This window comes from Somniosus microcephalus, chromosome 2, assembly GCF_052327205.1.
Source record: "Somniosus microcephalus isolate GS21.2 chromosome 2, FLI_Smic_1.0, whole genome shotgun sequence".
Lineage (NCBI taxonomy): Eukaryota > Metazoa > Chordata > Chondrichthyes > Squaliformes > Somniosidae > Somniosus > Somniosus microcephalus.
In genome coordinates, this window is record NC_140988.1 from 24,890,893 (window position 1) to 24,916,098 (window position 25,206).

General features: G+C 47.6%; 1 protein-coding gene and 1 long non-coding RNA gene across 2 annotated transcripts in view; one reads left to right on the top strand and one right to left on the bottom strand.

The window, feature by feature from the left end:
• Positions 1-25,206, top strand: part of LOC147122606 (thrombospondin type-1 domain-containing protein 4-like) — a 389,820-nt gene that overhangs the window by 11,667 nt on the left and 352,947 nt on the right. The gene's annotated exons all lie outside the window — the stretch shown is intronic.
• Positions 21,062-25,206, bottom strand: part of LOC147122607 (uncharacterized) — a 63,970-nt gene continuing 59,825 nt past the window's right edge. Inside the window, exon 3 of the long non-coding RNA XR_015080300.1 lies at positions 21,062-21,303. This is a non-coding gene — a long non-coding RNA (uncharacterized LOC147122607). The remainder of the gene's footprint in view (positions 21,304-25,206) is intronic.

Genomic DNA, 25,206 nt, shown 5'->3' on the forward strand with positions numbered 1-25,206 from the left:
GGGGAGAGATGATGTGCCTGCTCCACTCCACTGCCTGCACCAGGACCTCCAAGGCAGCATCAGAGAACATTGGTACCCGCTCACTACCTCCTCCAAGCTATTTCTTCCCTGGTGTCTACAGCCACAATGCACCTCCCCTTTAAGAGGTGCTGACTGCCTTTAGGGCTCAGAACTCTTAACCCAGTGACACAATTTCTTAACTCTGATTTCTCCAGAAAGATACCTCAAACATTTCCTTCAGGTATTAGTTATATCTGTTTGAAAAATGAACTTAATTTCCTTAATTAATGAATCAATTAAAATGTTCTGCTGTTGACTCTTGAGATGTCAAAACATTAAGGCCTAGAAATTCAGTGGGCTGCGCCACCAGTTAGCGCCTAAAGAGGGCACTCAGTGGCTTTAGCGCCACTGGCCACGCCTCCCGCGATATTTAGCGGGGCGCTAATGGCGGCATTAGCGTGTAGCGCTGCGCTGCCACCGATGACGTCATTGGTGTGCGCAGCGTCCCGTGACCGCCCCGATCGCGATATTTGGTCGCGCCCGCCTCTGTAACGCCGGTCGCAAATCACGACCGGTTCACAGGGCCTACCTGTGGCGGTAGTGGCGCAAATTAAGGTGGAGGTGCGGGGCAGCCATTTTTTCCGGTGGCCGCCTGCCAGCACCTCCTTGCGCCACCCTCCCCGGCCTCCTGATCCACCCCCCGGGCAGTGCCGGCTGTGTCCCAAAAGCCCGGCACTTCTCCTCGGTGTCGGGCTCTTTTGCTGGCACTCGCGATCGGTGATCGCGCTGGTGCAGGCCCCTCCCCCTTAAGAAGGGGAGGAAGGCCTGCAGTACAGCAGCGCGCCGTGCCACAGCATGTGGCGCTGTGGCACGTAGCGCGGCGATATTCAGTTTGAGCGCCCCAAGCGGGACGCGGGGAGCCTCGAGCAGCGCCCCGAGTCCCTCTTGGGGCGCTCCAACTGAATATCGGGAGGGCGCAAGCTGCTCTGGCCGGAGCGCAAATTCCGGCGCCCAGGCGAGCTTGGCGCCCCAAACGCGGCGCCACCGAATTTTTAGCCCTAAGTCAGCAGTGAAGGAATGTCACTTGCCGTTCATTATAATTAGAGCTGCCCACAAACTTTTCGTGGGCTTTTGAGTGGCAACTTACAGTTACTAAAGAATGTTTTCAGTGCAGCGCCCTCTACAGGGAATCTGTTGCATGTGTGAGCCAGTCAAGCAACAGCGTGTCTCTTCAACCAATCAGATTGAAGAATCCTCACTGAGACACACAGGGTGAAAAATTCGGTACCTTAGCGCCTCCCATTTGCACCAGCAGATGGCGGTAACAGAGCGCTGATGCAGTAGCGCCGCGGCGAGGCGAATTCAGCGCCGCATGGCAAATCCAGCCCTGCCCCCCCCACCATTGCGCCGCCACCGGGGACTTCAACGCCAGGCAGATCGTGATGTCAGTGAGCGTGGCCCTCAGATCTGCGAAATTGATTGTCGCCACCTACCTTAGCGCCTTGAACAAACAGTGACAGGGATAGCTGGTGTGAAGCAGCCGGAAGCTGGCTCCAGGGACATTATTTAAAGGGGTCATGAGTAATGAGTCCCAGCTGTAGGTTAGTGGAGTTTCAGTGCTTGTCAGTTTCACATTGTGCAACAGTTTAATTCAGTAATTTGAAGGTTATTTTGTATCAGGAACTAAAAAGTAGCTACATTTATTCTTAAAAACATCAAACTGCTACACTTGGTTACATTAATGCGAGCTGTACTGGCAGTCTACCCGGCCCACCAGGATCTAAGGCGGAGGGAGCGGAGGCAGAGAGAAAGACTGAAACATGTGGCCAGAGGGAGTAGGAGGGCCATCAGGGCTCTCAACAGGAGGCCTTACCCTCCGACGATATTCTGACATCACTTCTCCTACCTCCAATTAAGCAAGGAGCAGTGTATTAGAAGGCTCCGCTTCACCAAGGAGGTGGTCACAGAACTCTGCCACCTCCTGCAACCAGACCTCCAGCCTCAGATCAGGGAGACCACAGCTCTCTCAGTGGCAGTCAAGGTCACCGTCACCCTCAATTTCTTCTCCAGCGGATCCTTCCAGTCTGCAACAGGAGACATAGCTAACATCTCACAGTTCACCGTCCATCGCTGCATCCGGGAGGTCACAGAGGCTCTCTACAGTAGGAGAAGGGTCTACATTTCCTTCCCCATCACCAGAGAGAAGCAGGACAAGTGTTCATGTGGCTTTGCCTGGATAGCGGGATTCCCCATGGTGCAGGGCGCCATTAACTGCACCCACGTGGCTTTGCGGGCACTGCATAACAATCCTGACATCTTCCGTAACCGCAAAGGCTACCACTCACTTATGGTGCGCGACCACAGACCGCGAATCCTCAATGTGAATACCCGCTATCCTGGCAGCAGCCACGATGGCTTCATCCTGCGCCAGACCGGTGCGCCGGCATTCTTCCAGCCACCACATCAAGCTCACAGCTGGCTGCTCAGAGACAAGGGCTATCCCGACTCCCCTCATGACTCCCTTCCGCAACCCCAACACTCCTGCCCAGCACTCATATAATGACAGCCATGCTGCCATCAGCAACATCATCGAGCAGACCATCGGCCTGCTCAAGCAATGGTTCCGCTGCCTTGACCGCTCGGGAGGAGCCCTCCAGTACTCGGGTGAGCTGGTCTCCCATTTCGTGGTGGTCTGCTGCATGCTGCACAACTTGGTCATCATGAGGGCCTAGCCCTTGCCACCAGGGATTGCGGGACCACCTCAGGAGGAGGAAGAGGGAGAGGAGGAGGAGGACAAGGAGGAAGAGGAAGACGAGGTGGAGGACTAGGAGGAGGAGGAGGAACAGGATCGAGGGAGGACGCAGCCACTCAATTGGCCTTCCGGATCGCCTCATCAGACTGCGGTTCCAATAAATTAAACCCCAGGTCCCCGTTGCTCACCACATCCCCATCATTCCATCCCTGTCGCAGGCCATATCACAGCGCAAAGCTGAAATGAGATACACAAAATAATCCAAACTGAATGAATACATTTATCAATAATCAGTGAACACATTTTTACACCAAAATATTAACTATTCACCCTTGTGCAATCCCTTAGTGCCTCTCGTTACTGTGCCTTTGCCTACTCTGGTGCTCCTACGAAGTGTTGGCCCAGTGGCTGCAGCAGGGCTGGTGGAGGGCTGCTAAGTGTCTGTGCAGGAGACTTCAGATGGCCTTGTGGGAGACTTCAGATGGCCTTGCAGGATATTCTGGAAAAAGTTTTTTTTTTTAATTAATTTTAAATTTTTTAAAAATCACCAACAATAATTAAATTCTGAAGGAATGAGATTTCACACTTGTAAAATTAAATTTTCAGGGCCATTGTTTGTCGGTAATTAAGACTTATCACGCTGTTAAAAATTCACTTACACTTGACTGGACAAGCCGTAACTTTTTCTGGCATGTTTAGTGAGTAATTTGTGGGTAAGTACCACAACTTCACGCCTTTCATGTATTTGACTGCTGTGTCTCTCAGCGAGGTACCAGTGTAGCAAAGCTTGTGGAGGAGCAGGGCAAATCGGACAGCAACTTCCGGATTTCCACGTTTAACTGCGTGTGAGCGGACTCCGGAAGCACTGTTAGCCTCACCGCTATTCCTATCGCAAAATCCGGGCCATTGTATTTTTGCCATTACGGGATAACAAGTAGAAAAACTGGATTCCATCTCATGCTTGCATTTTACACTGCCTTCATTTTAAGTTGCTACTTTATATCAGCAAAGAACGTACTCTTAAAACTTTGAAAGCATGAGCTTTGCTGCTACACATAAAGTCCCCAGTCTGCCATTTGTGTGAGAATTAATTGCTTACAGTGGCTGTTCCACCAAGCTTATGATATCGGAGATGTTCTCAGTGAATCAGAAGCACATGTCTGCCATTTGACCTTTCGTTGAACATTAATAGACTGAAACAACCAAGTGGGACCTCAACATTTAGACTGAAATGCTTTCTGAAATTTGTACAGTAATTGTTTTATTTTGTGACAAGCTGTTCAATGATTTGTTACATACAATAGAATGAACAAAAATATTGTTTAGCATCAGATTACATGTCAATAAACCTGACTGCACCAACACTGACTGTGTAGGAACAAACCAGAGACCAGAGGCCACACCTTCAAAACAAAATTGCTTATACTGTTAGGGAGTTTTCTGGGCTTTTTTAATGATAAAAATGTTGTCACATACAGAGGAATCTAGTGATCCTACACTCCCAGCAAGGAAACCCCATGTGAAGCCAGTGCAGGTTAGGCCAGTCATCTCAGCCCCAGAACATCACAACAGGGCAGCCTCCTAGGCCCAATTCTGCTCAGCTGCTTCATCAATGACATTCTGTACATCACAAGGTCAGATGTGGGGCTGTTTGCTGATGATTGCACAATGTTCAAATCCATTCGCAATTCCTGAGATCATGAAGCAGCCCGTGCCCACACGCAACAAGACCTGGACAACATCCAGACTTGGGCTGATAAGTGGCAAATGACATTTGCGCCACACAGGGGCCAGGCAATGACCATCTCCAACCAGATAGAGCCTTAACCACCTCTTGTTGAAATTCAATGGCATTGCCATCGATGAGTCCCCCACCAACAACATCCTGGTGGTCATCATTGACTAAAATCTCAACTGGACCAGCCACGTAAATGCTGTGGCTACTAAAGCAGGTCAGAGGCTGGGTATTCTGCGGCGAGTGGCTCAACTACTGACTCTCCAAAGTCCTCTACCACCTACAAGGTACAAGTCAGAACCTCCCAAACCTACGACCTCCATCACCAAGATGGACAATTTCCCCTCAAATTTACATGCCATCCTGACTTGGGCATATATCGCTTTTCCTTCACCGTCGCTGGGTCAAACTCCTGACCTAACAGCACTCTGGGAGTACCTTTACCACACGGACTGCAGCAGTTCAAGAAGAAGACCCACCACCACCTTAGCAAGGGCAACTAGGTATGGCCAATAAATGTCGACGTTGCCAGCAATGCCCACATGAGCAGAATTAATAAGAAGACAGGGTTCAAGTGTTGTAGCATTAATCTTTCAGTGTATTCTCTCCGTGTGTGTCATCCCACTGAAAATGTAGGACAATTATATTTGCCCTTTTACATATTAGTGCAGGTTATGCTATTCAAAGGGAAGGACATTGAGCTGGCAAGTGGGACTGTTTCCACTTCCTTGGTAGAAAAATCATTGTAAGCTATTAATTCTCACACTTACGTCGGACTGGCGACCTTGTTTGTCTCACACCAACCATTTTTGAGATTTCTTTAAGTGAGTTGTTAATGTAATCCTAATTTGTATTGAATTGGAGACAGGTTACTGCTATAGACTCACAAGGAACTGGGTTGAACCTACTAGTCTGCGCTAGATTTAAATCCGAGCCACAAAGGCCAACTGGCACCATTCTAATCAATTGGGCTAACCATGACCTGAATCTTTAGATATTTCCAGCAGATTAGGTTGAGTGGGTTTAGTGGTTTAACATCCTGTCCTTTAATCTGTAAAACCTGGGTTTGAACCCAGCCCGGAGCAATGGAATGAAAGATGTCTCTGCTGTGCGAATTCACTGTGAATTTTGGCAGGCCAGTCCAAGCCAGGTTTGTAGTCGGTATGTGTTTCAAAGCATAAAACTGTCCCAAGGCAGTGCAAATTGGCACCAAATCAGCAGGCTTATTCACAGGGTCAATTGGAAAGGGTGCACTGAGGGATGTTCTAAGTTTTGTGATTAAGCCATATTGTTGGAGCAGGGCTTCGGAATTGTTACCCTCCTTCTAGCCTGTACTCTACATCAGGGGCGTCCAAAGCTTGTCCTGCAGGCCCAATCCAACCAGCGCAACAGCTCCGTGCTGAAATGTTGCTGCTCCACTTCAAGGGCTGGAGGCCACATGGTGCATTGTTGGGTTTGCCCTGAAGATTTTGTCTAACATAATTTGATGTTGATGGAGCATCATGTGTAGCACCAGTAATAGTGGTGCAGAGAGTGAGGCAGGGCTTCCTGTGGAGCGGTGGTGCTTTGTGTCAGTATGGAAGTACCCATGGCCATCAAATGCTCACTGTTTAGTTCGAGAATGCACTCAGCATGAGGACCTGGCTGGCTGTCTCAGCAAGTCGGGGCTTTCAAAAAGCCAAACTCATCAGGAAAATGCTCCATCGAAACACATGCACAATTGTAATGAATAAATAAAATTCAAAAGAGCCTGGAGCAGGTTCTGGCTCGTCTAGTCCGCAGTTGTCCATGGACCTCTGTGATTGAAGGTTCTTGGACAAGAGAGGTCGCCGGCACATACAAAAGTGAGAAAAACTGTCAGGAGATCAGAATAAAGAGAGGGTTCAACCAGGGACAGAGTTGGTTACAAGGATAAATATTTGAAGCAGAAGATGCCAGGTTATGGGGAGAGAGCAGGCCAATGGGATTAGGTTTTGATTGCTTTAGCAAAGAACCAGCCAAATGGCCTCCCACTGTGCTGTAAACTTTTATGATTCTATAGTAAGAAGATCAGAGAGGGACCAGAGGCAAAAAAAAAATCAAAGTAACACAGAAAGAAAGAGGAAGGAATCAAAAACGGATCGTCAGAAAGAGTAAAAGAGAGATTAACAAGTGATCAGCCAGAGAGTAAAAGAGAAAGAGAACAAGATCAATAGGAAGGATCAGGGAGAGAAAGAGAAGGATCATCCAGAGGGATGAACAGCAACAAAATGAACAAAAAAATCACCCCCTAAAATATTATAAGATAATTTTCAGCAAAATTGCAATATTCTGGAATGATTTTGTTTCAAATGTTTGAAAAGTTGCACAAAAGCTGGAGCTCATGGGCTGTGCATCAGGTGCAAGGCAAATTAGAACTGGTGAGTGAGTTGGAAGGGTTGCTGAGATTGTAACTCATGGACCATGAACAAACATACATAAATCATTTCTACAAACCTGAAAATAATGGGCCAAAACCAGCCAGTGACAGGCAAAGGCAAGACTTTTGTACATCCTGATGTAAAGATAATTTAGAGACAATTTGCAGCAGGTCTTACTGTAGAAGGAATGGCTGTGGTAAGGCAGGATGAAAGGGGAATTGAACAAAGAAAAACCTTGGGCTGGATTTTGTCAATGGGGGGCGCGTTGGGGGCGGGACTGCTGGTTATCGGGTTTCAGTCCCGCCCCCAATTGCGTTCGGCCAACCCACGCTATTTTCCCTTGATTGACCTTGTTAAGCTCACCCTGCGGGCTTAGCAGGTCAATTAAGGGAAAGCCAGAGAATGTCAGCGTATGACGTTTCATCTGTCAAAAATTTTTGACAGATGAATTGTCAGCGTTTGACAGCTTTGAGAAGCTGTCAAACACTGACAATCTCTGTTCTAAGGTGAGCCCTTGTACTGAAGACTCACCAAACCACTCTCCTTAGCAGAAATCAGATGGCTGCTGCATCAGAGAATACAGCAGCCATTCTGTCATCTCTGCCATTGAAATGAGGCACCTCTGGATCCCCAAGGGTTGAAGCCTGCAGGAAGAAACAAAGGTAAGAAAACTTTTTCTAACACTTTTCACTCACCTCACATACTTACCTCTCCACACTTGCACCCATCACTCACCTCCACAGCACACTTTTCGACCCCTCTCACCCCCCACAGACCCACCACCTCACTGACCCTGGCGGGGTTTCCCGACGTCAGGAAGCCCGCACTTGGAAAGATGTGATTGAACTAGAGAGGGTACAGAGGAGATTTACAAGGATGTTGCTGGGAGTAGAGAATCTTAGCTATGAGGAAAGACTGGATAAGCTGGGTCTGTTTTCCTTGGAACAGAGGAGGCTGAGTGGAGACCTTATTGAGGTGTATACAATCATGAGGGGCATAGATAAAGTGGATTTCCCTTAGCAGAGGGGTCAAAAACCAGGGGGCACAGATTTAAAGTAATTGGGGGAAGGTTTAGAGGGGATTTGAGGGGAAATCTCTTCACCCAGAGGGTTGTGGGGGTCTGGAACTCACTGTCTAAAAGGGTGGTAGAGGCAGGAACCCTAACCATATTTAAAAAGTACTTGGATGTGCACTTGAGATGCTCTAACCTGCAGGGCTACGGACCAAGAGCTGGGAAGTGGGATTAGGCTGGATAGATCTTTGTTGGCCAGCACGGACACGATGGGCCAAAATGGCCTCCTTCCGTGCTGTAACTTTCTATGATTCTATGACTTGTGTTGGTAAAATGGGGATAAGCCTCTTAACTGCCTTTTAACTACGTGTTAACAGGCAGTTAATTGGCTTTAAGTCCCTTCCCGCCTCAAGGAGACGGGTCCCTGCACGAGTCGGGGACCCGCTCCCCGGGAAGATGGCACAGAGGCGGGTTGGGAGTGGGTTCGGTATCCACTCCGAGTTTCTGCCATTTTCCCAGCAGTCCCGCCTCCATACCCGCCCCCCACTTTCTTGAAGTGCAGTCATTGTTGTAACGTAAGGAAACACAGCAGTTAATTTGTGCAAAAGGTCGCACAAACAGCAGTGAGCTAAATGACCAAATCATTTGTTTCTTAAAATGGTAATGATTGCGGGATTAATATTGGCCAGGACACCGATGAGCACTCCCATGCTCTTTTTAGAAATAGTGCCATGGGATCGTTTACGTCCACTTGAGAGGGCAGACTGGGCCTTGTTTTAATGTCTTATCTGAAAGATGGCACCTCCGACAGTGCAGCACTCCCTCAGGACTGCACCGAGTGTCAGCCTATATAATGTTCTCCAGTCTCTGGAGTGCGGCTTGAACCCACGACGTTCTGACTCATAGACGAGAGTGCTGAGGCAAGGCTGACACCTGAATCCTGCCGAAATACCCATTGCCCCCACCCTGCTCCTGAAATCCCCTTCAGTCCTACTTGTAAAAATATAACTGAGGAAACAATATGTAACCGGGCATGCTTAAATCGCATTCTGCAAATGGACCACAGATGGGAAATCCAAGGGAAAAAACAGCCCTTTGTAACAATTTCCATTTCACAGGCACTACTGGCAACACTTTGCTGAGATCATGGCTGCATATATGTGGATTTGGCTACAGTTTAAAATGGCTTTGTTGACAATTTATTTTGCCAAAGAATCTTACTATCCCAGGCTAAGCAGCTGACAGTCTAAATATAGCTGCTAATTCCTGATAACCACCATGGATTTGTTTTCCTGCTAAATCGGCCTCATAAACTCACAGTGGTCTTTTAGTTTGAGAAGGAACTGAAGAGATGTGTAACATCAGTGATCAAAAAGCCTGTCTCTTCATCTGATCAGCCATGATCTCGTTGAATGGCGGAGCAGGCTCGAGGGGCCGAATGGCCTACTCCTGCTCCTATCTTCTATGTTTCTATGTTTCTATCTTTGGGGGTGCTGCTGAAAATCACGACAGCGAAATAAATGACTGTTTCTCTCTCCTCGATGCTGCCTGGCCTGCTAAGTGTTTCCAGCACTTTCTGTTGTTATTTCAGATTTCCAGCATCCACAGTATTTTGCTATTGTATTAGCGAAATAGATTGTCTGCTGATCCTTAATTTTGCGATTAGCTCATATTGTCATATTTGCTGCAATTAGTTGCAACTAAATATGAGAAAATGCTTTCATTCCCAATCAGCACAATTAATGAAATGCAGTGAAGTCTAGATAGAAGAGTAAGTTCCCCGGTTCTATCAGATCGCCTCTTAATTTTCTTTGTTCTAATGAAAAGAGCCGCAGTTTCAGTAGTCCCTTCTCCTAAGTAAAGCTTCTCATCCCTGGCGTGCACTAATTTTAGACCTGTGCAGCAATCATAAACTAAAAGGGCAGTGATGAGGATTGGTGTTGCAGCAGATGCTTGATAATCGCACGCAAACTGGACCTCCCAAAGATCGTTCTAAAGTGCTTAAATACAGCAATGTAGAACTAAACAGTCGAATCATAATAACTACAGCACAGAAAGAGGCCATATGGCCCATTGTGCCTGTGCAGCGTTAGTTCTTTAACTGGAGCGGTCCATACTGATCCCATTTCCCTGCCTTTTCCTCCGAACCTTTTATGTTCTTTTTCAAATAGTTATCCAAATATCTTTTAAATGACATTATAGCCTCTGCTTCAATAGCTATGTTCTAATAACCCTCAAACTTGCCCTTTCATTCTGATAATCCTCAGTCTATTTCCCTTGTTACCAATTCACCAACCAGTGAAATCAATCTTTCACTCTTTATCCTCTCAAAATCTCCCTTACATTTCTCTGTTTCAGCGAAAAAAAACAATTTTTTCAGCCTTAATAACGGTAAACTCTCATTCCTGGTATCATTCTAGTGAACACTCTCTGTGGCTTTAATGTCCTTCCTATTATGGAATGCCCAGAACTCTTCATAATACTGCTACAGTGGCCTAACCGATTTGCCTTGTATAAATTCTACGGCCTTGTTTTTATATTCAATGTCCCTGGCTTAGGCTTTCCAACCCCCTTCCCATCAGTTTTCTGGCAGATCTGGAGCAGACAGGAAGAATGCTTGGGACATGCGCTGCCATACCCCCATTCACCAGCCCGCCTCCCCCACTCCCCCACATTAGAAAAGAAAATTGGGCAGAAGGCAAAACGAGCCACCAATTTACTGTCGCCCGTTTTTGAGATATTGCCCAAGACAAATTTATACCCCGATATTCCTGCAATGGTTCCCTCTGTCTCCTTCTCCTCCCCCTGCAAGGCAGAGAGCAACTTACTTCCTGCTGCTTCACTGTTTCTCTCTCCCTGAAGTTTGTGGAACATGTCTTCCAGAGTCCACCATGCATATTGATAGAATTATAGAAACACAGCACAGAAGGAGGCCATTAGCACCTGTGCTGTCTCTTTGAAAGAGCAGTTGTGCTTAGTCCCAGACCCTCGGTTGCAGGTTGAAGTGGACTAGCATTTGAGCTCAACATTCCTTTACTTGGGCAACACAACTCCTTGACACTTTATACACTAGATACTTTGTAGGTCCAGGATATTCCATGCTGACCACATCACCAGCCTGGATCCTAATCCTGCTACTTCTATTAAGGAGGAAAGAACTTGCATTTAAGTTGCACCTTTCACAACCTCAGGATGCCCCAAGCGATTCACAGCCAATTCATTTTTTTGAAGTGTTCTCAGTGTTACAGTGTCGTAAAATGCAGCAGCCAATTTACACACAGCAACGTTTCATAAGCAGCAATGACTGTTTTGCTTATTACAGGTGGCAACTTTGACTGGTGGCTGCAATTAAAGGGAAAGGTCAGAGGTCAGCCTTTGTCTCTCTATAGAAGTCAGTAGGACAGTACTTGGGTAGTATAGCGAAACAGGCGATAGCAAATCGGCAGCCCGTTTCACACCCTGCCTGATTTTTGTTTTCCATTGACATCAATGGAGAGGGTGTACAACAGGCTGCCGATTCACTATTGTCTGTTTTGGACGACTGCCCAAGACCAATTTCTCCCCCCTTGAGCCTGGGATAGCCAGAGTGAGACAGAGAGGTTAGTGCCAATGATTCTAACTTGTGAGTGAATTTTGCCTGTGGCAGGCATGGGTGCATATCTTACTATTTTGTTGTCACGAGGAGCAGCAGGAAATGGATATATTGCATTGAAAGACCATTCATACAATTCCTGTTAAATAAACTGGTTTATTGGTCTTGTCTTACTAGAATGCTTTTCAGTCAGCCTTTCAGAGTGTAAATGTCGTGGTGTGTGAGAGATCATAATATTCAGTACACAGTGCAGTTTTGGTCGCCTTATCTGAGGAAGGATGTTCTTGCCATGGAGGGAGTGCAGCGAAGATTCACCAGACTGATACCTGGGATGGCAGGAATGATGTATGAGGAGAAATTGGGTCAATTGGGCTTATACTTGGTGGAGTTTAAAAGAATGAGAGGGGATCTCATTGAAACTTATAAAATTCTAACAGGACTAGACAGACTAGATGCAGGAAGGATGTTCCCAATGGCGGGGGAGTCCAGAACCAGGGGTCACAGTCTAAAGATAAGAGGTAAGCCATTTAGGACAGAGATGAGGAGGAATTTCTTCACCCAGAGAGTGGTGAACCTGTGGAATTCTCTACCACAGAAGGCAGTTGAGGCCAATTCGTTAAATATATTCAAGAAGGAGTTAGATATATTTCTTAAGGCTAAAGGGATATGGGGAGAAAGCAGGGACAGGGCACTGAATTTGGATGATCAGCCATGATTGCATTGAATGGCGGAGCAGGCTCGAGGGGTCAAATGGCCTACTCCTGCTCCTATCTTCAATGTTTCTATGTTTCTAAAACGAGGCCTCTCACTGTTACGATTCCTGAGTCATGCTATCATCTAACTAGACATTGGTCAGATAGGTCCTGACCGCTGATGCTGAATCCAAGAGAAAGTCTAATGCAGACCCAAAATTTGTAACAAAGATCTTTAAAAGTGTGCTGATCGTAGCAGAAAGGAAAGTCTGCACAAGTAGTCTGTATCAATCAGCTTCCAACACTAAAAGCTTTATCTTACCCCTTCTGCCAACAGAGGTTAAAACACGTGACTGGTGTCTTACTAACTGTGGGCAGGACTTCAGCCACATTAGAGAACAGAGGCCAGTGTGGAAATAAAGTCAAGCTGGGCTTGCGTCTGGTGACATTCTACATACAGAAAATAAGTCAGAGCTTCCACTGGCCCATCCCTGTTAGGTTATGCAGTCCATTCCGCTGTAGGCCCCTACTGTTGCAGACAGGGGAGCAACAATTAAACTCAGGCCCATATGTTGGTGGATGCATTAAACAGTTTTTAATCCAAAACAGTGATTTATTCCATACCTGCTTTTAGTTTTGTTCAGTCATTTGTTATTAGTTTCAGTCAAAAGACCTGTTGCATTAAAATTCTTCATATGGGGTACGGTAGCATAGTAGTTATGTTACTGGACTAGTAACCCAGAGACCTGGACTAAAGATCCAGCGACATGAGTTTAAATTCCACCACAGCAGATGGGGAATTCAAATTCAGTTAGTTAAATAAATCTGGAATAAAAAGCTAGTACAGGAAACTCTCGATTTACCGGAAATCTCTGTTAACCGGCAAAATTCAGGAGTAGGTTCAGGTAAGTTTTACTTCATATTAGTGGCCGTTCCTGGATCTGTGGCCATGTAACCGGGGTTCCTGCACCTGTTGCTATGCAACAGGGACGCCTGGATCTTGTGGCCGGGGTTCCTGCGTCTGTTGCCATGCAACAGGGACGCCTGGATCTGTGGCCGTGTACAGGGCTCTCGTACCTCTCTGTAATCCGGACTTTTTGATAAACCGGCACCATGCCGGTCCCGTCGGTGCCGGATAAAAAAGAGTTTCCTGTACCAGTAATGGTGACCATGAGACTTCCGGATTGTCGTAAATGTCCTTTAGGGAAGGAAATCTGTTCTTACCTGGTCCAGACTCACAGCAATGTTGGTTGACTCTTAACTGCCTTCTGAAATGGCCTAGCAAGCCACTCGGTTGTCAAGAAGGTGGCTCACCTTCTCAAGGGCAATTAGGGATGGGCAATAAATGCTGGCCATGCCAGCGATGCCCACATCCCTTGAACGAATAAAAAAAAACTCCAGGTTTAAATGCTGGGTTCAGAGAATCATAGAATCTTACAATAGTACAACACAGAAGGAGGCCATTCGGCCCATCGAGTTTGCGCCGCCTCTTTCGAAGGAAGAAAGAAAGACTTGCATTTATATAGCGCCTTTCACGACCACCGGACGTCTCAAAGCGCTTTACAGCCAATGAAGTACATTTGGAGTGCAGTCACTTTTGTAATGTGGGAAAGCAATCCAGTTAGTCCCACTTCCCTGCTCTTTCCCCATATCCCTGCATTTTTTTCTCCTTCAAGTGTTTATCCAATTCCCTTTTGAAAGTTACTATTGAACCTGTATCCACCACCCTATCAGGCAGTGCATTCCAAATCATAGCCACTCATTGCATTAAAAAAAGTTGAAAATCGGGTGGGTGGGGGTAATTTTTCCACCTTTGCCACCCCGTGAAGCCCCAAGGCCCAACTGTTGCAGTTTTCAGACAAGCCTGTAAATGGGTGGGCAGCACACTCACCCGATTCAGGTGGGAAGCTGCTTAAATATGCAAATTGGGATCCTACCCTGGTTCTAGGTCCCCCTGTGCAACATTCAGGTACAGATGAGCGTAGCATGTACATGGCGTTAGTCTGAGCGCCCAGTAGCACCAAACTCTTGCAAGAATTAAACTCCTCTTACGCACTTCACAACTATTAATTGTAGGAAAAAGAAAGATTTGTCCAAAGGCACTGCCAGACTGAACTCTGACTGAGGCTAAACCCCACTCTCTTTTTTGTTAGTTAAGGGTATTAAGAGTTACAGAACCAAGGCGGGTAGGTGGAGTTAAGGTACAGATTAGCCACGATCTAATTGAATGGCGGCACAGGCTCGAGGGGCTGAATGGCCGACTCCTGTTCCTATGTTCTTCTGGCCTCTAGCACGCCACAGCCTTCTTGCAGCCCTGGTTTCATCCATTCCATTTGGTGTAGAGAGGGATGGACCTATTGGGCCGATATAGAAGAGAGTGTGACCCTGCTTATTAAGCGGCAGTCAGACCCACCCCCTCTTTTATGCAAACCACTGATCAATCTTTAATAAACAGATATACAACAGCCTGTGTTCAGGTCCCACCCACACTAAAGTTAATGGAGCAGATGGACTCCGCAAAGTATCCTTTACCTTTCACAATCTCAATATTTCCTCTTTGCAAACTGAACTGGACAATATATACTCCACAGAACAGCCTGTAAATACGAGCAATTTATAAAGTTATTGATGAATGCAAGAAGTATGCACTAGGAACAAATCAGGCCTCAAAAAGTACTGTAATATATCAACATACATATATTTATAATTGGAAATAACAACAGAAAATGCTGGTAAAACTCAACAGGCCAGGCAACATCCGTGGAGAGAAAATAGAGTTAACGGGGTCGATTTTCAGTGCGCCGTGAGGCGGGCTTTTAGGTGTGCGGGGGGCTAAAATCCCAAATTCGGGGGTCCCGACACCATACCGCCCAAAACCCGCCTCCATGTAAGTTTCAAAGGAGGCGGGTACCCGCCCCACACTGGGACCCACCGACCCAAGGCAGGAAGGGATTAGTGCCAATTAACTGCCTGTTAACAGGTAGTTAACAGTCAGTTTTTAGCCTAATCCCTATTTTGAAGGGTGTCGTGTGGGATTCCCGATGGCTCCAAACCACGCCAGGTTAGAGGAGTCGGGCCGTCGGGTTGAAGGACTTGGAGGGGTCGAGATGTCAGTGTTCAGGTGAGTGATGTGTGCATGAGTGCAAAGGTAAGTGTGTTTGGTGTGTCTAAAGTGTGCAAAGAAGTTTAAATTACCTGTACTTACCTTTACAGCCTTCCTTCCTCTAGGTTTCGGGTGTCCATCATTCAGCTGGCACAGAAAGCAGAATGGCTGCGATCTGTCAAAAGTGACAGCCTGCAGCTTTCAGTGCCGGCGAGATTTCTAACTGAGTCTGCATAGAAGGACTCAGGTTAGAAGTAAGACTGTCAGTGTTTGACAGCTTCAAACAGCTGTGAAACACTGATATTTCATCTGTCAACACGTCTTGACAGATGAAATTTCAGTCTGTGACGTCACCTGTTGCCGGGTGGCCCTTAATTGGCCTTCTGAGCCCGCTGGGCGGGCTCAACAAGGTCAATCAAGTGAAAATCGCGTGGATTGGCCGCATCTCCATGGAGGCGGGACTACAACCCGAAAGTTGTAGTCCTGCCTCCTTCCCGACTTCTGAATGAAAATCCAGCCCAACGTTTCGGGTCAAACCCTTTGTCATGACTGGAAAAGCACAGGAAATGAAATAGATTAAGAGGCCAGGCTGGGAGAGAACAAAAGAGAAGTGAAGAGACATTAAGAGGTATTCAAAACATATTCAAAACGTAAGAGGTATTCAATACCTCTTAATGTCTCTTCACTTCTCTTTTGTTCTCTCCCAGCCTGGCCTCTTAATCTATTTCATTTCCTGTGCTTTTCCAGTCTTGACAAAAGGTTTGACCTGAAACGTTGACTCTATTTTCTCTCCATGGATGTTGCCAGGCCTGCTGAGTTTTTCCAGCATTTTCTGTTGCTATTTCGGATTTCCAGCATCTGCAGTATTTTGCTATCGTACATATAATTGGAACTGCCTAGTGGTAATATAATCAGGCCCCATTAGTGTCAATAATATGGATCTTTAAATGTCTACTATTTTCATTACCATTCTGTCCTTTAATCAATTTAAAGGGGGTAAGAGGAACTATTTGGTCCAAAATTGTACATTGAATGTAAAGTGATCCTTAAATGAGTGACGCCTATAGTGACCATTGTGTTTAGTACAATGCCATGGTAACTCAGGTGGCTTAAGTGAGTGAATGCAGCAGAGCTGTGCGAAGTGGCTGAGAGCTGTTCACAGAGCAGAATGAAAGAATGGCTTTTATTTTAAGAATTAGAGGAGGGAAATTTCATTTGGTTAGCGCCTCCCGTTAACACCTGGCAGGGGTGCTAACGGGCACTGATGCAGTTGCACCGGGACAAGGTGAATCCAACGCTGCACAGCAAATCCGCCCCCCCCCCCCCACTGTAGCGCTGCCACTAACAGTTAGCACCGGGGATTTCAGCACCAGGCAGATCGTGACATCAGTGAGTGTGCAACGCTCACTGGGCACCCGATCTGCAAAATTCATTATCGCCCCCTGTCTTAGAGCCTCACCCCGACAGCGACAGGGAGAGGAGGCATCAAGCGGACAGATGCCAGCTCCAGGGGTGCTATTTAAAGGGATCATGAGTAATGAGTCGCAGCTGTCAGGTTAGTGCTGTTTCACTGCTTCCCTGTCATTGTGCAGTCATTTAAAGATTGTTTAGCATCAGGGGTGTTGTGGCTACTAACAATTAGTTACATTTATTCTCACAACATATCAAAGTGCTGCACTTGGTTACATTAATGGAGGCTGTACTGGCAGTCGATCTTGCCCTCCATGACCTATGGCAGAGGGAGTAGAGGCAGCGAGAAAGATTGGAACATGTGGCCAGAGATGGAGAAGGGCCATGAGGGCTGCTTGAGTCGTCCGGCTCCTTCTCCTTGACCTCCTGCTGCTGGCTGAGACAGCTGCACAGTCAGCAATGATGAAAATCAATGAACCTCCCCTTTAAGAACTGGAAAGAGCCTGTGGCAATGATGACTTGTGATTAGACTGTACCTGATATTGATCAGTGCATCGAGTTTAACGCCACTGAGCGAGGCCATTAGTGCTCCAATCAGTTCTTTGTGCAATGAGACTTAATTTTGCATGCAGTCTGAAGCATTAGCGCCTGGCGCTAATTCTCAGACTTTTCAAAAGTTACCACCCATTCTTAGGCTATAATGAATTTCTCCCCCAGTAAGCTGTTGGCATTGAATGTTAGCATTTCAATTTGAGGGGGGAAAGCATCTAATAGTTTAAATTAGCCATTTATAAAAATGGTAATTATATTTGTTATTTTTCCACAGGAATTTAATATTTGATACATGCAATGCTCAATATAAAATGTTAGGTTATCCACATTTTAAACTGGTAAATGGGCAGTGATGTAATGCACTTAATTGCTGGGGTAATTTTAGATCTGACATGTCAATGATGATAATTGAGACTGCATTAAATCCTTGTAATTAGCAGTGAATTAAATAGTGAGCTATTAGCAGGCTGGCTGTCTATCGTTTTTTCATTTATCTAACCGCTGATCTTTTTCTATCTGTTTCCCTATTCAACTGTAGTCAAATCCACTTATATGTTGATAAAAGCAATTCTTTAATACGTTTCCAAATTACCCCTAAATTATTCCACGATTCTTAAAAGCTTGTATTATTTGTTAAAATGTGGTTTCCACTTGTGTCTACAATTTTTTCCAAAATTGGGGACTTTTGACCTATTGCAGATGTGTGATATTTTATTGAAACACTTCTCTGCTGCAAAAATTATTTTTCAGAGCGCTGCTTTTAATATTTGGCTCCTTTTTGCTTGGCTACTGTGTGAATGGGCCGTCCGAGACTATAATTGGCCTATTGTTTGTTTCTTTGTTCTTTGGCTTTACTTGGACATTTACTTCTGTGAATTGTCAGGCTTTCCAAATGCCCTGAAACCCATCAAGTACACACATGTGGCTCCCACACTAGAATTAAGTCATCTTTCTACAGCGGAAGTGTTGGAATGAATAGGCAGGTAGATTGTCATATTTAACAATAAATCACCTTCAGACATGCATTAAAGCAACATGAATTTTCCTGACTTTTTTTTGTCTTTCATATTTTCCCGTCTATTCAAAGTACAAACACATAAAGGGAAAAGTTTGGAAATGCTAATCTCTCTGGACCGGAAATTCTGCTCTAGGATTAGACAAGGTTAAGGCATAACTGTTGGGATTAGGCTGGGGGTGGGGGCTGGGAAATGAGGTGGAAGTTGATTCTGCAAGCATTCCACCCCATAGCAAGGAGACTGAGAAATTCTGATGGGAGGGATGAAGAGGAAAGATATTCCACCTTCACACCCCCACACCCCCACCCCCTCCCAACGTCAAAAGATGTGTCTGGGAGAATTTCCAGGCTTCCCTGCAAATTTCTTCCCAGTACCCTACTTAAAGGTCCAACGGAACCCAAGCCTGGTGAACACAGGTACAGGTAGACTATCCTTTATCCGAACTTCCGAAAACCGAAAGCCTCTAAAATCCGAAAGTTTTTTTGTTCAGCGTAAGTCGTGCGCACGACATGACCAGAGTGGCGCACGACTCACGCTGAGCAGGGCAGAGGGTCACAGAGTTCCCTCCTGGGTAGGAGATTGCAGGCCGAGCTGGGCAGTGTGAAGGAAGTACCGGGAGAGTGAACCCAACAATACAGCGGCCCGTCCGATATTCTTTTCTCCCCCCGACCCGAACCGAACCGAACCACGGCCTGTCCGATATTCTTTTCTCCCCCCGACCACCCCCCCCCGGACCCCCCCCCGACCCCGACCCCCCCCCCGACTCCGACCCCCCCCCCGGACCCCCCCCACCGGACCCCCCCCCGACCCCGCCCCCGGACCCCCCCGACCTGAACCGCGGCTCGTCCGATATTCTTTTTTCCCCCACCCGACCCCCGACCTGATTTACGGGCCAGCTTAGTAGGAGTCAGCCGATATCCGGCTTTCCAGAGAAGCAGGAAGGGGAATGAGACACGGAACAGTCGCAAGAGGTAGCCTGAACTTTTACAATTTATATTAAATACAAATTTCCCAGTCTTATAGTAATACCTTCTGAAATCCAAAAAATTCCGAAAACCAAAACTCAGCTGGTCCCAAGGCTTTCGCATAAGGGATAGTGTACCTGTATTAGTTACATTATGGGCCTGGTAAAGGCCACAAAATCCCTTTTTGAAAAGGTAAATAATCCAGGAGGGGGATCAATGACCTTACAGGATTTCCATTGCCCTATTTCTGTGGGCCCCTCTGCTGTGTAGGAATGGCATAGTGGCACTCTGACATTCCGTTGGGGGGAGTGTCACTGATGTGCCCTTACAGGCACCATACACCCACCATGCTAAAGTCCCCATCCCACAATTTCAGATGGGGCTGATGTGCCTGGACGTTAGTGAACTCGGGCCCCTCTCCGCCACACTTCTGCCAGCACAGTGGAGCTATTTAAATTCCCCCTCCCCCCTCACCTTTGGTGTGGTCTCATTTATGTCAACAAAATTTATTTTAGAATAATTTACTTTGCAGTAATTTTCTTTGGTTTTCTTTTCAACACTTCAGCATCTCTTCTGTTTGAGTTTCTGTTCTCTCTTGTTTCTCTCTCATGTCCCTGAATTACACCAAATAGAATAAACATTTTTTAAAAATTGAAAAATAATTTTAAACATTTTAATCCGGGCCAATATTTGCATGAACTAATTTTAAATGTTTGTGCATCATTTTTAATTTAAGATTTATATTAACTCTTACACTGGTGAAAGCAGGTCCTACTCCTGCTTTTACCAGGTGCAAGCCTCCGACCTGCACTTACCTAGCACGCCTGCCGTTGTGCTGTGAGCCCGCGTGGGATTCCGATCCTGGGCCCCCTCCAGCTGCCGGCGCGCAGTGCTTGCGTATCCCAGGGGCGCAGTTAGTTTGAAGTGTCCCCTGGGATCACGTGGGCCATGGAGAGCCAATTGTAGCAGGGAATCTCTATTCATAGATTTGACAGGAAGACCTGTCAAATCTATGAATAGAGATCGGCCCCAAACCCTAACTAAAACTTCAAATAAATTTTAAAAAATCACATTTTTAAAATAACTATAAAGTACATAAAATAACTATTTTAAACAATAATTTAAATTTTTGAAAAAATTAATTACACTTTTTAACAGGGCTAAAAATAAACTTACCTTTCTTTAAAATATTTAAAAATAATAAACCTGTGGAAAAAATGTTTTAATTTTACTTAATTCACCACTTACCTTGTTAAAAGCAGGCCTTGCGACTGCTTTTTAAAAGCGTAGCTGCTGGAGACTTACCCTCCCGGAGAAACCTGCAACAAAACCGGAAGTTCCAGGCGTACGCGCTGCCTCTCCCGCGCACGCGTTTGACCTGTGAACTCCTTCCTTCAAGGGAACGGAAGTTCCGGTTTCCCGCGCATGCGCGGTGCATGCACGAAACCGGCACTTTCGTTGGCCCTACGCGTGAGTACCCAACGCGTACTCACCCATGGGGACCCGAAGTTCTGGCCCACATGTCTCTTATTCTATGCCTGCTTTGCTGTAAACCCTGTGATAGAGAAGTGTTTGTTACTGCAAAAGCCTTTCACTGGATGCTGGCCAGATTGAGAGGACTCATTAGGTGATAAATCATAATTTCCATCATTGCTGCTTTTTCTAACAGTCTAATGTTTCTAATGTCACATCATTTTGTGCATTCTGTTCCTTTTAGGTTTGCTACATATGACTGCCAAATAGACCACTAATCTGATCCGTTTATCTTCCAAATAACATGATCAAATTTAATTTAATTTAATTTAATTTAGTATTAAATTTAAAACAGATTGATTGTTCTACTATTTGTAAAAGGTTTATTTTTGTATCTATTAGGGTAACAGCATTATACAATCTGAAAGGAGGCACAGTGCATTGTGCAGATGGGAGCAGGAGGTTACAAAGGGACATAGACAGGTTAAATGAGTGGGCAAAACTGTGGCAGATGGAGTTCAGTGTGGGGAAGTGTGAGACCATCCACTTTGGATCCAAGAAAGACAAATCGGAGCATTTTCTTCGTGGCGAGAGACCAGGAGCTGTGGAGAAGCAAAAGGGATTTATGTGTCCATATACACAAATCACTAAAAGCTAGTGCAAAAACTAATCAAAAAGGCGAATAGCATGTTGGCCATTATCTCAAGGGGGTTGGAATACAAAGGGGTGGAAGTTCTGCTTCAGTTGTACAGAGCCTTGATCAGACTCCATTTGGAGTACTGCGTTCAGTTTTGGGCACAGCGCCTCGGGAAGGATATTTAGTTTTTAGGGCGCTAACCAGCCTGCTAAGCCCCCAATATGGCAGGCAGGAAGCGCGTGCTGATTTCTGGCTGGAGCTACGCTGCCCGCCATATTGGGAAAGGAGGTTGCGCTGGTACAAGGAGTGTATTAAAAGGGAAGAGTAATTTATGTAAATTAGGGACACCCACTTCTTGCAGGACCCACTGTAGATTTTTGATTGCCCATCGCGTTACTCGTTACGCACGGTACAATGTGGCGCTAATCAGTAGATGGGACCCCTCACCAGCGCTATTTAAAGGGATCGTGCAGTACTTACTCTTTACTTACAAGCACAATTTCCTTCCTTAACTCCAAACTTATGGGCCTTGCCCTCACTTCACTACAAAGACAAACACCAAATCCAGAAATAAAACAAATTTACCAAACAAATATTGTCAAATCATGTCAGCAGTGACAGAAAAATAACTAATCACCCTTATACAAGACCTTTGTACCTGTCTTGTGTGTTTGTTTTCCTATCCTTGTGCTCCTACAAAGTGTTTTTGCAGTGCCTACAGCTTGGGAGGGGGAAAGCTGCTGAGCTTCTTTGAGGACGCTTCAGAAGGTCTTGGAGGATGACGCCATGCAGCTCTGGGCCTAGTGGGCCTGGCTGCAGCCTGCAACATCTTGGCCTGGGCTGCAGCAATCTGGGCCTGCTGGCTGAGTGGCACCAGCAAGGGCACTGGCGGTGTGTCTGGCGGGGGAGCAGCCATGCCATTGTCCTGAGAGAGGACAGCAAGTACCTCTTGACGTAAGAAAACTACTAGGCACTTGGTCTGAGTATTAACTAAGGCTTTAATCGACTGTTTCACAACATGGCGATCTAGTTGTGTCCTTCACTAGTTCCTGTTAAAGAATGTCCTGAACAAACTGGGCCCATGCCTGAGTATTTATACTCTCCCTGGACAGCGCCACCAGCAGGCCACCCAGTATCATTTCATAAGTCATTTCCACATGAATGACAAGATTCATGTCACCTCTTCCATGGAGCAAGGCCACTTTCCTGGGGTGGCAACTCAGCTCTCCTAGGGCTCTTCTGGAGAACAGAGTGGAGGAGTGATGAGATGCCCTGGAAGCTCCTTACAACAGTGGCCCCCAAAGCCATGATGGCAGCCTTCTGTGCTGCCATGGAAACTGTCAGAGCTGTCATGAGGCTCCACCATGGTGGGTTCCACTGTGGTGTTGATGGATCTGACCACTGACCACTGACCACAACGGTCTCCATGCTCTGCACAAAACCTTGAGAAAAGTTGGAGCTGTACTCCTCCGTGTTCCACGACATTGTGTGCCAGCTCTCTGGCAGCCTGCCCAGTGCACCTAGCATTTTCTGATAGATATCCATCAGTCTTCTTTGGTAGCCTGAGCTTTCGAAGTCTGCATCTGAGTCCTCTGCAGCAGAACTACAGGAAACTCTCGTTTAAACGGCACTGGAATTCTCTAATAACCGGCAAAATTCTGGCGTAGGTTTTGAGGCTTCCGTATACTGTATATTTGTGGCTGTGTAACCGGGGTTCTCGTACCTTTTGCCGTGTAACCATGGCTCCAGCACCTCTGGTTGTGTAACCGGGTCCCCTGTACCTGTGGCCGTGTAACCGGGTCCCCTGTACCTGTGGCCGTGTAACCGGGGCTCCAGCACTTCTAGCTGTGTTACGGGGCTCCAGCACTTGTGGCCGTGTGATCGGGGCTCCAGCACTTGTGGCTGTGTGATCGGGGCTCCTGTACCTGTGGCCGTGTAACCGGGGCTCCAGCACTTCTGGCTGTGTCACGGGGCTCCAGCACTTGTGGCCATGTGATCGGAGCTCCAGCACTTGTGGCCGTGTGATCGGGGCTCCAGCACTTGTGGCCGTGTGATCGGGGCTCCTGTACCTGTGGCCGTGTGATCGGGGCTCCTGTACCTGTGGCCGTGTGATCGGAACTCCAGCACTTGTGGCCATGTGATCGGGGCTCCTGTACCTGTGGCCATGTAACTGGGGCTCCAGCACTTCTGGCTGTGTCACGGGGCTCCAGCACTTGTGGCCGTGTGATCGGAGCTCCAGCACTTGTGGCCGTGTGATCGGAGCTCCAGCACTTGTGGCCGTGTGATCGGGGCTCCAGCACTTGTGGCCGTGTGATCGGGGCTCCTGTACCTGTGGCCGTGTGATCGGGGCTCCAGCACTTGTGGCCGTGTGATCGGGGCTCCAGCACTTGTGGCCGTGTGATCGGAGCTCCAGCACTTGTGGCCGTGTGATCGGGGCTCCAGCACTTGTGGCCGTGTGATCGGGGCTCCTGTACCTGTGGCCGTGTAACCGGGGCTCCAGCACTTCTGGCTGTGTCACGGGGCTCCAGCACTTGTGGCCATGTGATCGGAGCTCCAGCACTTGTGGCCGTGTGATCGGGGCTCCAGCACTTGTGGCCGTATGATCGGAGCTCCAGCACTTGTGGCCGTGTGATCGGGGCTCCAGCACTTGTGGCCGTGTGATCGGGGCTCCTGTACCTGTGGCCGTGTAACCGGGGCTCCAGCACTTGTGGCCGTGTGATCGGAGCTCCAGCACTTGTGGCCGTGTGATCGGAGCTCCAGCACTTGTGGCCGTGTGATCAGGGCTCCAGCACTTGTGGCTGTGTAACCGGGGCTCCAGCACTTGTGGCCGTGTGATCGGGGCTCCTGTACCTGTGGCCGTGTAATGGGGCTCCAGCACTTCTGGCTGTGTGATCGGAGCTCCAGCACTTGTGGCCGTGTGATCGGGGCTCCAGCACTTGTGGCTGTGTAACCGGGGCTCCAGTACCTGTGGCTGTGTGATCGGGGCTCCTGTACCTGTGGCCGTGTAACGGGGCTCCAGCACTTCTGGCTGTGTGATCGGGGCTCCAGCACTTGTGGCCGTGTGATCGGGGCTCCAGTACCTGTGGCTGTGTGATCGGGGCTCCAGCACTTGTGGCCGTGTGATCGGAGCTCCAGCACTTGTGGCCGTGTGATCGGGGCTCCAGTACCTGTGGCTGTGTAACCGGGGCTCCAGCACTTGTGGCCGTGTGATCGGGGCTCCAGTACCTGTGGCTGTGTAACCGGGGCTCCAGCACTTGTGGCCGTGTGATCGGGGCTCCAGTACCTGTGGCCGTGTGATCGGGGCTCCAGCACTTGTGGCTGTGTGATCGGGGCTCCTGTACCTGTGGCCGTGTAACCGGGGCTCCAGCACTTGTGGCTGTGTAACCGGGGCTCCAGCACTTGTGGCCATGTGATCGGGGCTCCAGTACCTGTGGCTGTGTAACCGGGGCTCCAGCACTTGTGGCTGTGTGATCGGGGCTCCAGCACTTGTGGCCGTGTGATCGGGGCTCCAGCACTTGTGGCCATGTGATCGGGGCTCCAGCACTTGTGGCCGTGTGATCGGGGCTCCAGCACCTGTGGCCGTGTAACGGGGCTCCAGCACTTGTGGCCGTGTGATCGGGGCTCCAGCACTTGTGGCCGTGTGATCGGGGCTCCAGCACTTCTGGATGTGCAATCGGGGCTCCAGCACTTCTGGCTGTGTTACGGGGCTCTCGTACCTTGGGCCATTGTCACTCCATGTCCCTTCTTCGTTATCCGGAATTTTTAATCAACCGGCACCATCCCGGTCCAGACGGTGCCGGATACCAAAGAGTTTCCTGTAGTATGCCAACTCGCCCTCTGGCGAGCTGGCACCTGTGACATTCTAACC